This window comes from Hyperolius riggenbachi, chromosome 12 (genome assembly GCF_040937935.1).
Source record: "Hyperolius riggenbachi isolate aHypRig1 chromosome 12, aHypRig1.pri, whole genome shotgun sequence".
Taxonomy (NCBI): Eukaryota; Metazoa; Chordata; class Amphibia; order Anura; family Hyperoliidae; genus Hyperolius; species Hyperolius riggenbachi.
In genome coordinates, this window is record NC_090657.1 from 84,840,054 (window position 1) to 84,854,440 (window position 14,387).

At 46.6% G+C, this 14,387-nt stretch overlaps 1 long non-coding RNA gene across 1 annotated transcript in view; it reads left to right on the forward strand.

The window, feature by feature from the left end:
• The window catches only part of LOC137541388 (uncharacterized), a 145,807-nt gene extending 131,420 nt beyond the window's left edge, over positions 1 to 14,387 (forward strand). Inside the window, exon 5 of the long non-coding RNA XR_011025145.1 lies at positions 14,284 to 14,387. This is a non-coding gene — a long non-coding RNA (uncharacterized lncRNA). The remainder of the gene's footprint in view (positions 1 to 14,283) is intronic.

Genomic DNA, 14,387 nt, shown 5'->3' on the forward strand with positions numbered 1-14,387 from the left:
CACAGAACAGTGAACAGAATGCTCTATAATGTGGCTGAGCGAGGTACACAGAGTGAAGTAAACAGAATGCTATATAGTGTGGCTGAGCGAGCGGTGTACTACTATTTCCAGCAGACACAGAACAGTAAACAGAATGCTATATAGTGTGGCTGAGCGAGCGGTGTACCACTATTCCCAGCAGACACAGAACAGTAAACAGAATGCTATATAGTGTGGCTGAGCGAGCGGTGTACCACTATTCCCAGCAGACACAGAACAGTGAACAGAATGCTATATAGTGTGGCTGAGCAAACAGTGTACCACTATTCCCAGCAGACACAGAACAGTAAACAGAATGCTATATAGTGTGGCTGAGCGAGCGGTGTACCACTATTCCCAGCAGACACAGAACAGTAAACAGAATGCTATATAGTGTGGCTGAGCGAGCGGTGTACCACTATTCCCAGCAGACACAGAACAGTAAACAGAATGCTATATAGTGTGGCTGAGCGAGCGGTGTACCACTATTCCCAGCAGACACAGAACAGTAAACAGAATGCTATATAGTGTGGCTGAGCGAGCGGTGTACCACTATTCCCAGCAGACACAGAACAGTAAACAGAATGCTATATAGTGTGGCTGAGCGAGCGGTGTACCACTATTCCCAGCAGACACAGAACAGTGAACAGAATGCTATATAATGTGGCTGAGCGAGGTACACAGAGTGGCAGTAAACAGAATGCTATATAGTGTGGCTGAGCGAGCGGTGTACTACTATTCCCAGCAGACACAGAACAGTAAACAGAATGCTATATAGTGTGGCTGAGCGAGCGGTGTACCACTATTCCAAGCAGACACAGAACAGTAAACAGAATGCTATATAGTGTGGCTGAGCGAGCGGTGTACCACTATTCCCAGCAGACACAGAACAGTGAACAGAATGCTATATAGTGTGGCTGAGCGAGCGGTGTACCACTATTCCCAGCAGACACAGAACAGTAAACAGAATGCTATATAGTGTGGCTGAGCGAGCGGTGTACCACTATTCCCAGCAGACACAGAACAGTGAACAGAATGCTATATAGTGTGGCTGAGCGAGGTACACAGAGTGGCAGTAAACAGAATGCTATATAGTGTGGCTGAGCGAGCGGTGTACTACTGTTCCCAGCAGCGACACAATGACAGGGGGGACCCTGGCTAGCGTGGCTGGAGCGCGAACTACCCTGCCTGCCTACCCAAAGCTAAACCCACAGACAAATGGCGGAGATATGACGTGGTTCGGGTATTTATTTACCCGAACCACGTGACAGTTCGGCCAATCAGAGCGCGTTCGGGTCCGAACCACGTGACCCGTTCGGCCAATCACAGCGCTAGCCGAACGTTCGGGGAACGTTCGGCCATGCGCTCTTAGTTCGGCCATGTGGCCGAACGGTTTGGCCGAGCACCGTCAGGTGTTCGGCCGAACTCGAACATCACCCGAACAGGGTGATGTTCTGCAGAACCCGAACAGTGGCGAACACTGTTCGCCCAACACTACTGCCACCCTGCTGCCCACAGCCCGCCCCTTGCTTCCTGGGGCCCTTGGCCATGGCCTTTGTGGCCTTGCCTGAAATCCAGCCATGAGATTATGATGGCCACATTTTTTTTTGGGCCCTTGCAAGATGGGTCACCAGGCTGAGAGGGTTGGCAAGGGAAAACGTGTGAAGATTGTGGGGCCCTATCAACGTTTTTCTGGGGGGCCCCATGATTTATAGTTGCTCCACTGCAGGGGAGGACTTGTTTCCTGGTGGGAAGTACCACTTACTAATGAGTGGTGGAACAGAAAGTAGTTTTTTTTTTCACAACGTGTTTTCATTGGCCACTGTCAAGCTTTGAGGTTAATACTCTGATTCACTATCCAGTGTCTATATGTGGTTTATACCATTGTATATTGTATACACATGCTTGTTTTTTATTTTCTTTATTTATTTAAGTATTTATATAGCGCCAACATATTACGCAGCGCTGTACAGAGTATATTGTCTTGTCACTAACTGTCCCTCAGAGGGGCTCACAATCTAATTCCTACCATAGTCATATGTCTATGTATGTATGTATGTATGGTGTAGTGCATGTATCTAGTCTAGGGCCAATTTAGGGGGAGGCCTATTAACTTATATGTATGCTTTTTGGGATGTGGGAGGAAACCGGAGTGCCCGGAGAAAACCCACACAGACACTGGGAGAACATACAAACTCCTTGCAGATGTTGACCTGGCTGGGATTCTAACCGGGAACCCATCGCTGCAAGGTGAGAGTGCTAACCACTACCCCACCATGCTGCTCGTGCTTGTGTCTTACTCTGTACAGTACCACTGAATATGTTGGCAGTGGCACTTTATAAATCAATAATAATAAATCAATAATAACAATAATAAAAGCACTCTCCTCACAAGCACATTATGAGACAGGAAAGTGCTTAAATCAGGCCTCACTTCAGGACCACTACAATAGCAGGTGCGAAAAAAAGTAAATAACCACTGATCCTCACACTACTCACTCAGTTTTCCATCTCCTTCATAAGATATAACAATAAGGGCAATACAGGCAATAAAATACACAAAACAATACAGGTATTAAGCAATAAGATATATAACACAATACAGGTAATAATAGTAGTCCCAATAATGCAAGTTCACATTATTCTGGGTAGAGTTCACAACCAAGTATGATACTCAAGGAGAGAGGGCCCTGCCAAAGGCTTACAATATAGAGTTAGGGTGTGGTGACACAAAAGGAGGGGGGCTGGATCGAGAGGTTCTTGGCAGAGAGAGTTAGGGAAACATTGAGGTGGGTTGGGCCTGCTTGAAGAAGTTAGTTTTGAGGGCTTGTTTGAAGGTGTTGAAGGAGGGGACAAGCCTGATGGGCAGTGGGAGAGAGTTCCACAGGATGGGGGCAGCTGTAATGAAGTCCTGCATTCCTGCATGGGAGTGGGAGATGCGTGGCATGGTTAGGAGGAGGTTATTGGAGGAGCAAAGCGGGTGATCAGGGGTGTATCTGCTGACCAGGTCCGAGATGTAGGTCAGGCAGGACTTGAGTATAGATCGTGAAGCTGATTCTGAAGCGGATTGGAAGCCAGTGAAGGGATTTGCATAGGGGAGTCGTAGGGACAGAACGGTGGGAGGTTTGAAAAAAACAAAACAAAACAATCCAGGATTACAATAGGTACAAACAAATACTGAAAACTAGGATGCAGGGACTGGGTAAGCTTTCATTTAAATAAATACTCATAATTTTCACTAGCAAAAAGGTATGAGAAGAAGAAGGCAGGGCTTTCCAGTGTAGCTGACTGACAAATTCACTCTGATACCTGTTGCATACCGCGGGCCTTTTATGAAAGAGAGTTACCCATAGGTCTTTAGCTATATTCATCTGTAAAACCTCAGAAATAACTCAAAACGCACTCACTGCAGAGCAGATCCACCAACAGTGCTTCCAAGCCACAGCCTTTAAAGCAAAGACTCGAGTTCATAGTACCCCATTCATAAAGCTTGACCAGACTCCTAGAAGAAGCTCTTTTTAATGTTTACCTGTACAAATCCCACCTTTAGTGGCCAATTAAAACGACTTCATATTTGGAGTTTTATTCGTGGAAGTTTTATGGGGAACACCGCACTTTAGCAACGAAGCAGTGGACAGGGTCACGGGAAGTTCACTCACAAGCAGTTCACGCTGTGCTTCAGGTGACTCTGATGCTTCCGCCTTCCGGCTTGGAAGGAGGAGGCATCAGATTTACGTGAAGCTCGATGTGGACAGCAACCCAGTGACACTGTCCACAGCTTGGGAGCTGAATGCATTGTTCCCCATAATTTGGATTTCCAAATGCATGAGCAGCCACTGGTCTTCACTAGAGATCTTGGCAAGTGTTGATAGGTTGCCACATTGCAACCCATAGTGGGTAGTGGACTACTTTGTTGCAAGTAAGTACAAGGTAGCAGCCAGTAGTGACAAGGAAAGCAGGTGATACTGCAATGTGCAGATGAAAGAAGCGGAGGTCAGCACTGGCAGTTATCAGGGCTGGGACAAAGTTCTCCAGCACTAGGGGCGCACTAGGTGTAGCTAGCAAATGTGCCTTGAGTATTAGGGAAGACCCCTGCCAAGTTTATCTAGCAAGACATGCCCCTATTATTAGGTAGCGCCCCCCCCCCCCCCCCACTATAGGTAGCCAGATGTGCCCCTAGGACTAGGTAGCCTCTCCCCCTCCACCATCTGCTGAGCAAATCTGTGGGCGAGGGTACAACTCATCCAGGATCTTCAGCATGTCTTCTCCATGCTGCACCGTTCAGCGTCTCCTATCTGACTCCTCCAGTAGCACAGTAATGAGAGGCACTACAATGGTGTCAAAGAGGAGTTCTCATTGGCTCAGACAGCTGTGTTGTACCCTCACATATGGTCTACACCACCCTGCATATGGCCAGGTGAGGAGGGGACACTTGGGGAGGCACAGGTTCTCCCTCTGGGCTCTGCGCTCAGAGGCTGGTATCTTCCCAGCCACTCCCTCAGCCCAGCCCTGATCCTAATAGTCTGAGGTCAAGTGTTACAGAGCTAGACAGCTAACAGATGACCACTCTTTGCAGTAATACAGAAGACTGGACACCCTCATCAACAAAATTGTATTTACTAATCAACATGTTTACTTGCAACATGCTTACTTGGAAATACAGAAGCATCTCCTTGTTTTATCACAAGGGTTACTTGGAGATCTATTATTCGGCCTCTCCTGTCACTACTATTGTCCTAAAGGAGGTAAAAAGTCCAACAAATATCATTATTCCTTCCACCGCTTGGCTTGTCTGATTTAATTATGGAAATATATGGATTACATTTTTAAATGGGCTGTTAATACCTCTTCAATATTTATAGGCAGATAAATGTTCTGGCCTTGAGCACAGAACATTCATCACTGTATAAATACAAACCACAATTAAGTATACTTGTGTTAGCATCGCCTGGCTATCAGTGTCATTGATTGGGGTTGATGAGAGATGATATTACAGAAGCATGTTGCCAGGTTTTATTTAATGCTTTTATAATTTTTATGAACTCAAAGTCAAATCGGAACATTTCTTCTTGGAAACTTTAATAATAACATTTGTGATCGTGAACTAAATGCAATTCGCTAGCCATGCTGGCTAAGATGTTTGTGCTTTTAGGGGTCGGGGTGGGCAGTATTTTTACAAAAATAGTGTATGCCTTCAGGATGCATTCTCTATAAATTGTTGCATAAGCTGTGGTTCACGTATATAGACAATGCTGTAGACCAGTATTTGATAAACATGTCCTCGTGACTCCCCAACGGTGCATGTTTTGCAGGCAGGCCTCTGCTATGCACAGGTGAGGTAATTTAGTATTTCAGCTGCATGGAATCCACCTAGCTGAGACATTAATTACCCCACCTGTGCTTAGGTGAGGCTGCCTACAAAATATGCACTGTTGGGGAGTCACAAGGACAGGTTTGAGAAACAATGCTGTAGGCAATGCAAAACAAACAATTATGATAGTATAAGGGAAGACGCCGAGAGCCCAGTATAGTGTAGTATGTACTGTAAATTGGGTATGGAAGGTAAGTATATGTAGGTTATACTCACAAACAAGGGTTACCATCCAGGTAACCACTATGAAGGCAGGTGAGGAGATTAGACCTGTCCCCACTCAGGATTAAGAAGTCGCTCTCTGTAGATCGGGAAAAAAGAAGAATTCCCCTCCACCAGGGGTGGAAACAACTGCAAAAGTAGTACAGAGGCGCCAACAGGGTAAAAACAATATTTCTTTAAAATGGTTAAAATGAAGTAGGTAGCGGTGGACTTACCCCTCCAAAACAGACACAAAAATTGCTGTTTTAAGCAAAATTCAGTTTATTTACATACTCCGAACAAGGTGCAACGCGTCACAGAGGCGCCAGGCTATGTACCGGACCGCATTGGTGATATGCTCCTATTTATTGCCTGAGGAAGTGGGATATACCCGCGAAACGCGTTGCACCTTGTTCGGAGTATGTAAATAAACTGATTTTTGCTTAAAACAGCAATTTTTGTGTCTGTTTTGGAGGGGTAAGTCCACCGCTACCTACTTCATTTTAACCATTTTAAAGAAATATTGTTTTTACCCTGTTGGCGCCTCTGTACTACTTTTGCAATTATGATAGTATACGTGCTCTCAGTCTATTAGGAGGAACCAACGGTAGGAAAAATATCACCAAGCCAAATTGCCAACAAAGTTCAGTCATTAAGCTCAATGAATCAGGTATCCAGTGGTCCTCAATAGCAGGGTATTCCTCCTCTTTATGCCTCAAATGACCATCACAGGGTATGCAATAAAACAGATCAAAATCATCATTATCACTTTAAATCGGGGATTCCTCCATCAGCTCCATGCATTACCCACTTAGTGTCACCCCAAACTCGATTAGAACGCAGTGTCAGTGCCGGGTCACTCCCCCAATGTGCCCGCACTCACCCTGATGATCTCCTAAGTTATCCGGAGGCAGGAATGATGGTGTTGTGGGATAAGGCTTCCAATATCTTCACTGCCACTTATACTCAAGAAAAGCTCCAATAGTGTAAAATGTTAGCGGATAATATAATAGGATAAAAACAGCAGTTTTGTGGGGGGAAAAAGTATTTTTACAAGACTTGTCAAATCAACCTGCTCCTAAGGTAGGTGTGTAAACTTTGTGTGTGCCTTGGGGGATAAAGCATGCATTTACTTAGCTAGGGCAGCTGCTCAGTCTACTTGGACGCCTCCATCTTCTCTCTCCACTGCCGCACACCCGCTGGTTTGCGCGTTATTCGCATGTCCCCGTCTGCACAAAGCATGCCGGTTCCCATTGGTGCAGTTACATCTGCCTCTAATACTTTTAGCCATAGACCATGAACAAGCTGAAGTCTAGCTGAATTAGCTGCATGCTTTCAAGTGTGTGTGATTCAGACATGACTGCAGCCAAAGCGATCAGCAGGACTGCTAGGCAACTGGTATTATTTAAAAAAAAAAAATATGGCAGCTTCAATGGAGACAAATACATGATGCAGCCCCACTACTTTTGCTATTGGTTGGGAGGGGGTTGTGGTTTAGGGGGATGTGGTGTAATCCTAGCTATAAGGAGATATCACTCTACATTTAGTCTCCATTAAGAGGTGGTGCTGCTATTTCACTTTAGAGTAGGTTGCAGACGCTTAGACTGCAGAGAAAGGCATCCTGGGCAATGCACTTGCTCATGCCTAGTATCTCTATATATACATGTTTGCACTCCTCAGTACACTGAACTGCATACACCGAGATGGTTTAAAATGATCAGTCACTAAATGCTGCTCCCAGCTGAGCTATCAGGTTTGCTATGACCTCCTAGAGCAATCAGTACCAGACCAATGTAAAAATAAATAGTGATATTGGTCAGTGAACAATATCAGTTATTTCTGGCTGTAAAGATTCACAATTTATCTCTGCATCGATCTGTTAAACCAAGAATTTGCAGCCACCCAGCAACAGCTCCAGGTATTTCAGCAAGTTTATCCTGGTTCTCAGTAGGCACTGGTATGGTTCTCAGTATAGTACTGATGACCATGCCATTTGCATGCAGCAGCTCTGAACATGCAGCCAATTTTTCTGCTGCATTCACTCTGGGCTGAGTATTCTGCTAGTGGGACTTATTTGCATGGGCTCTCTGATTGCTGCTCGCCGCAATAAAGTCTCTTCTTGTTTGAGTTCCATGCCCGTGGTAGTTGCTAGTTCCTAGAGCCGAGCGGCTGAGTATTAATCGGATTGATTATTGATATGACTTCTGCTTGATTTTGACTATGTATTAGATTCCCGCCTGTCTTGACCTCTTTTCTGCGACTACTGATACAACTATGCTTTTGTTTCATCCTTGGTATGACAGTTGTCTGACCTCTGGCCTGATCCCTGGACCTTGTCTTGTTTGGTTGGCTTTCAGGTTTTTCACTGGTTTCCTCAGCCTTAAGCTGGCCACTAACGGTCCAATTTCTAGAGAAAAATCGTTCGAGCGATCAGAAATTCTGATCGGAAGTGATATATTGTAATACATCGTTCACTACGCCATCAACGAACCAATCTTTGCTTCCTATCTATCACAACCAACAAGAAAATCCAAATTTTGGTTAGTCGAAAATTCATTCGGATGACCTTTTTTTTTTTACTCGTTCATAATCGATTGTGTCCACCAATGGAGATTATTTACAACCAATCCGATCAGAATTTCTGATCGCTCAAACGATTTTTCACTAGAAATTGGACCGTTAGTGGCCACCTCTAGATTCTATGTCATGCATGCACAAGTCTTGAGGGCAACTGAAGTCAGGTAGACACACTCAATATCAAGTTCAAGCGGGGGGTTGACTTTAGGTGAAGATTGTGTTGGAGATTGGGACATAGGATCTGAAGGAAAACTGGTGATTGCCTGGAAACATTACACTGACACTGCTTATTGAACAATATCAATGGAGAATTAACTAAAAACATTTCATTTGAAGCTTGTAGCCAAAGAGTAACTTTGCTGGGATTTGGATGAACTGGCACATGCCCAGTACCTATAGCTATAGGTACATCAGCGGATATACTCAGGATTAAGCAATGCAAATTTTACACATACTTCCAAATTAAGTGGAAGGTTTGAAAGTGGCACACTCTGCCATTTGAGGTTGGGTGCATAACCAGGGAGTAAAGCAACACCCAACCTAATAAGCAAAAGCCCAAGGTTAGTTAACACACCATCAATTAATGCAAACTTGTTTTATTCTTCAATAAATGTGTCAACAGTATAATTGAGAATGGTTTTGGGGCCACGGAGGGTCCCCTTCATCAGAAAGGGCTGACAGACATGTCCAGCATTAAAAAAAAGTTTCTGTTTCCACAAAAAAACAAATGTTCTGAACGAAGACAGGAAAACTATAGAAGTCAACCTCTCATTCAGATCCAGAAATTAGAGATCACATGTGTCTATTTGAGTGAAAATGAATGGATGTACCTTCAAAAGACCTTCACAGGAGGTCAGTGACCAGAAATGGCCTTGAGTGCTCCAAGATCCCTGCCTTGAGGAACGCAGGTACTCTTCTGCCCAAACATGTTACCTTTTAAGAAGAACTTCTATTGAAAACTAAAGACGAAACCTAGGAACTCTACCTCTTTCATCCAGCACTGCCAACCTTCTGCCCTCTCCAGTTCAACTTCAACCATCTCCGGGCCACCCATCACCAATACAGAGGATACATTGGCATGTGTAACTGGGAGTGTTTATAGCTTGAATCCGAGAAAGGCTGCCGTGTACCCATTACAGATATATAGGGCTTTAGGCTGCATGGTAATGTGACTGATGAGAAGAGTTGTCTTGGTCCTGTGATGGAGAAGGATCAGAAGAAACAGAGTAGGTAAAAAACTGATTGTATTATTATTTACTGGATTTATATAGCGCCAACCTATTATGCAGCACTGGATAAAGTTACAGACAATGATAATAGGGGTGACAATAAAACCTAACTGTCCCTGCATCATCCACTTTCCTGTCTATCCATCCGTGGCTTTTTTGTACTGTACATGTGCGCAGTACAGACAGCCGTTGGGAACGGGAGGTAGGGCAAGGGAGCAGGGCAGACGGTTGCACGCGTGTGGTGGGCAGGCGGGTGCACGGGGGGCGGGTGTGCGCGCTCGCGGCTGTCGGGTGCGAGCAGGGCGTGCACTTACTGGCGGCGGTGGCGTGGTTATATCTCTACCTAGAGCCCGTTTTTAAATGGGCTTAGGTAGACTAGTACAGGTAATAAGCAGTAAAGGTACGTACACATGTCCTGATTTTCCGACCAACTTGTTGTCCAAGTTGTCGTTTGAACCAGTGGCGTACCTAGGGCATTTGACACCCGGTGCTGGGTATTATAAGACACCCCCCCCCCCCCCCCAAAAAAAAAGTGAAGGGGCAAAAAATGGGTGGCGCTATAACATGCGGTGCGCGAAGCAAAAAAATGGGCGTGGCCATGACCGGATGAGGGCGGAGCTAACTGTAATTTGACGTGAACCCGGGTGAGAGTGATATGGAGGCTGCCATATTTATTTCCTTTTAAACAATACTAGTTGCCTGCCAGCCCTGCTGATCTATTTGGCTGCAGTAGTGAACTGAATCACACCAGAAACAAGCATGCTTGTTCAGGGTCTGTGGTTGAAAGAATTAGAGGCAGAGGACCAGCACGGCAGCCAGGCAACTGGTATTGCTTAAAAGGAGATAAATATGGCAGCCTCAATATTATTCTCACCTCGGGTTCCCTTTAAAAGTGCAACGCAAAGACAGTGGACCCAAGTTTTGGTGACCCATTCCCCAGAAAATTCACATAATTGTGCAGGTTTTCTCAAGAAAATACACATAATGTGTGCAGATTTGCCCAGAGAATACGTTCAATCATGTCGGCAGATTTGCCCAGAGAATACGTTCAATCATGTCTGCAGATTTGCCCAGAAAATACATGCAATCATGTCTGCAGATTTGCCCATAGAATACGTTCAATCATGTCGGCAGATTTGCCCAGAAAATACATGCAATCATGTCAGCAGATTTGCCCAGAAAATACATGCAATCATGTCTGCAGATTTGCCCAGAGAATACGTTCAATCATGTCGGCAGATTTGCCCAGAAAATACATGCAATCATGTAGCAGATTTGACCAGAAAATACATTCAATCGTGTGGCAGACCTGTCCAGAAAACACTTCAATCGTGTAGCAGACCTGGCCAGAACATAAACGCTACCCCTGGCTGCTAATATAAATTAAAGAAAAAAAAAACACATTTACTCACCTGCAGCAGAGCTCCTGTTCCAGCCTCCGTCCAGTGCGCAGCTCCCACGATCCTCTGCAGCCAGCAACTCCCAAAGTCTCCAGAGCAGGGCTTCGGACATTTTACTATAGCCCTGCTCTGCCACTGTGGTGAACTGATACGGCATCTATTAGATGCCGAAAGTCAGTTCACGCTGGGGGGTGCTTGGAGAATTTTAAGGGGTGCTTCAGCACCCAAAAAGCCCCCCCCCCCCCCAGTACCGCCACTGCCCCCAGTATAGGTAGCTAGTTGCCCCCAGTGAAGGTAGTATAGTTGCCCCAATATAGCTAGTATAGTTGCCCCCAGGATAGGCAGCATAGCTGCTGTCCCCAATGTAGGTAGTGTTGCTGCCCCCAGTGTAGCTAGTATAACGGCCCCCGTACAGCTGCCCTCCAGTATAGCTAGTATAGTGGCCCCCATAGTTGCCCCAGTATAGCTAGTATAGTGGCCCACAGTTTAGATAGTATAGTTGCCTCCATTGTAGCTGGTATGGTGCCCCCCCCCCCCAGTATAGGTAATATAGTGGCCCCCATAAATGCCCCCAGTGTAGCTAGTATAGTGGCCCCCCATTTAGCTGCCCCCAGTATAGTGGCCCCCAGTATAGCTAGTATAGTGGCCCCCAGTTTAGGTAGAATAGTGGCCCCCAGTTTAGGTAGAATAGTGCTTCCCCCCCCCCCCCCCCCCTGTGTAGCTAGAAGGAGGGGTGACAGCAGGGATAGCGGCGGGGAGGGGGAAATATCCCCCTCTCCCTCACCTGGGTCCCCTCCTTCTGCCTCTCTTCTCCCCCTAAAAATGCGGGCAGCAGGCAGCGAGCAGGCTGGTGCGGAGAATACTCACGTTACTTCCGCGTATCAGCCTGGAACGCTGCGTCGCCGTCACTATCCCTGCTGTCACCCCTCCTCCTAGCGCTGCTCTTCCCCTCCTTAGTCAGGTGTAGGGGGTCGTGGCGACACCCCCCTGGCTGTCTGGCACCCGGTGCACCACGCCCCCCTGCGCCCTTAGGTAGGAACGCTACTGGTTTGAACGACAAGTTTGACATTTGTACTTGCAGTGGAGCGACTGATAACAGCCGGTTTGCCCGATCCGCTTGGCGGACTCTGGTCTAGACTTTAGTGAGCAGCAATGAAACATAAATGTTGTTTAAATAATGGAATTATAATTTGTGTTGAATATTAAAAATACACTTAAAGCTAAACTCCACTTTCACTGTGAAAAAAAAATCCCTTTGGATGATGTGTATTAATTGGCATGTTTTTAATACACATTTCTAAAGCAGCTCACCTGTTTTCTTTGATATGTCTGTCTCAAATAACAGGGATCTGAATTGGGCGGGGCTGCACATGGGCTGTGAGCAGATATTCGGCTGGGAAAAGCTGAAACATTTACTGCAGAAGGACATGCGGTAGAAAGTATAACTTATCGCTGCACAGAGAATTTAAATGTGTGCATTAAACACCAAGTGAACACCTGACATAACTGGCTGAGCAAATTTGGCCTAATTGGCTATTCATGAGGCAATGCTCATGCAAATATGCATTTGCTTTCGCATGCCAACTATTGCAGGGTCCATTGAACCAATGCCGCAAAGCGGTTTGCCCTGCGGGAATTAGTTCATGCTATACAGCACTATCCAGGAGCGCCTCGGGGAGGCTTCCCAATGCCCCCATACAACCGGGGGACCGCGGGGTCCCAGGCGCTCTCACTGCCTGGGAACCACAGCAGCACCCCGGAGGGGGGAGGCTGGGTGGCGCAGGCGGCCCCCCCAAGCGTGGCCAGCGCCGGGGAGAGCCATCCGCACCTTTCACCTCCCAATATTTAAAAACAAGCACTTACCTTAACATCCATTGCGTTCTGCTGCTGAGCATAGCTTGGGTGCAACACATTTGAAAAGGAAAGGAATGAGGCATGGGTCGCACCGAGCTTTGGAGCTCAGGGCTGGCTTGGGGGGGCCGCCTGCGCCACCCAGCCTCCCCCCTCTGGGGTGCTGCTGTGGTTCCCAGGCAGTGAGAGCGCCTGGGACCCCGCGGTCCCCCGGTTGTATGGGGGCATTGGGAAGCCTCCCCGAGGCGCTCCTGGATAGTGCTGTATAGCATGAACTAATTCCCGCAGGGCAAACCGCTTTGCGGCATTGGTTCAATGGACCCTGCATTAGTTGGCATGCGAAAGCAAATGCATATTTGCATGAGCATTGCCTCATGAATAGCCAATAAGGCCAAATTTGCTCAGCCAGTTGTGTCAGGTGTTCACTTGGTGTTTAATGCACACATTTAAATTCTCTGTGCAGCGATTTGTGAATTTCTTTCCCTTGGAGGCGGGTGGCGGATGGCTCATTCCAGGTAGTGTGAGTCCTGGAGTGGGCTGTCAGTGCCTGTCCTCCACCCCCCTTGGAGTGCAGTGTGTGAGCCAGCCCTGAGCTCCAAAGCTCGGTGCGACCCATGCTTCATTCCTTTCCTTTTCAAATGTGTTGCACCCAAGCTATGCTCAGCAGCAGAACGCAATGGACGTCAAGGTAAGTGCCTGTTTTTAAATATTGGGAGGTGAAAGGTGCGGATGGCTCTCCCCGGCGCTGGCCACGCTTGGGGGGGCCGCCTGCGCCACCCAGCCTCCCCCCTCCGGGGTGCTGCTGTGGTTCCCAGGCAGTGAGAGCGCCTGGGACCCCGCGGTCCCCCGATTGTATGGGGGCATTGGGAAGCCTCCCCGAGGCGCTCCTGGATAGTGCTGTATAGCATGAACTAATTCCCGCAGGGCAAACCGCTTTGCGGCATTGGTTCAATGGACCCTGCATTAGTTGGCATGCGAAAGCAAATGCATATTTGCATGAGCATTGCCTCATGAATAGCCAATAAGGCCAAATTTGCTCAGCCAGTTGTGTCAGGTGTTCACTTGGTGTTTAATGCACACATTTAAATTCTCTGTGCAGCGAAAGTATAACTTAGCATGTCTTAAAAATCATAACTTGCTGGAGGCTGAACTTAAAAAGTCATTTTCTTAAAGGACATAGGAGGTGATGCAATAAATTTATCGTTACTTACCTGGGGATTCTTCCAGCCCTTCCAGCGTCTTCTGTGCCTGCGCGGGCGCAGTGTGGAGTCTCGATGAAGCGGACGCGCTCTCGCGTGAGGCACACATGTGACTTCTAGGGGTTGGAAGGAGCCACAGGTAGGTAAAGATAGATTTATTGCATCGCCTTGTATGTCCTTTAACATTTTATTATAAAGAAGTTGTGTATTAAAAACAGTATGTTTTTTTTTTAATGAAGGCAAGGATACACTTTAAGAATGGCTGAAGTTGGTAGACTTTAGGCACATATACTTTCATTAGCCTGCAAAATACTCTCCAAACCATTACAAATGAATAAGTTTAAAAGTAACTAAACTAGCTTGTTAAAACAAAGAAGACAACGCACAGCTAGAACAGCTGGAGATGATTAAACATTAAAGGTTTTTCTCTCTGACAGACGGACTCCGGAAGAGGTATGATACATCAAGACTGGCATGTTGGCAGCCGAGATTTATAGCCAAGGTATAGCAGGATCATTAAGGGCATCCATAATGCTGCCTA